This window comes from Plasmopara halstedii, assembly GCF_900000015.1.
Source record: "Plasmopara halstedii genome assembly, contig: Scaffold_287, whole genome shotgun sequence".
NCBI lineage: Eukaryota > Oomycota > Peronosporomycetes > Peronosporales > Peronosporaceae > Plasmopara > Plasmopara halstedii.
In genome coordinates this window covers 59,831-60,156 of record NW_020187208.1, presented here as the reverse complement: position 1 = coordinate 60,156, position 326 = coordinate 59,831, and positions in this window count along the sequence as shown.

Here is a 326-nt window from a genome sequence, read left to right as displayed (position 1 = left end):
ATGAGATCGGCCAAGTGTCGAAACTCCCTGGCGGAAATTTGAGAGTCAAAGTGAAGTCTAAGGAAGCATGCCTGAAACTCGAGCGCACGAAGGTGAACATCTTGGGAGGCATCTTTCAGTTCAAGGAGTACGACGTCCTCGCGAACAAGTACTACCTCGACATCTCGAACGTCGACTCCGACACAAACACGGACGTGATTTTGCTCCGACTCTTCATCCTCGGATGCCAACCAATCTACGACACGTTCCGTGAGGTCAACATGGCGACTGGCATAACCTCAGCAACATGGCGCGTATACTTCTTGCCAAAGTCGTGCCCGCCGCAA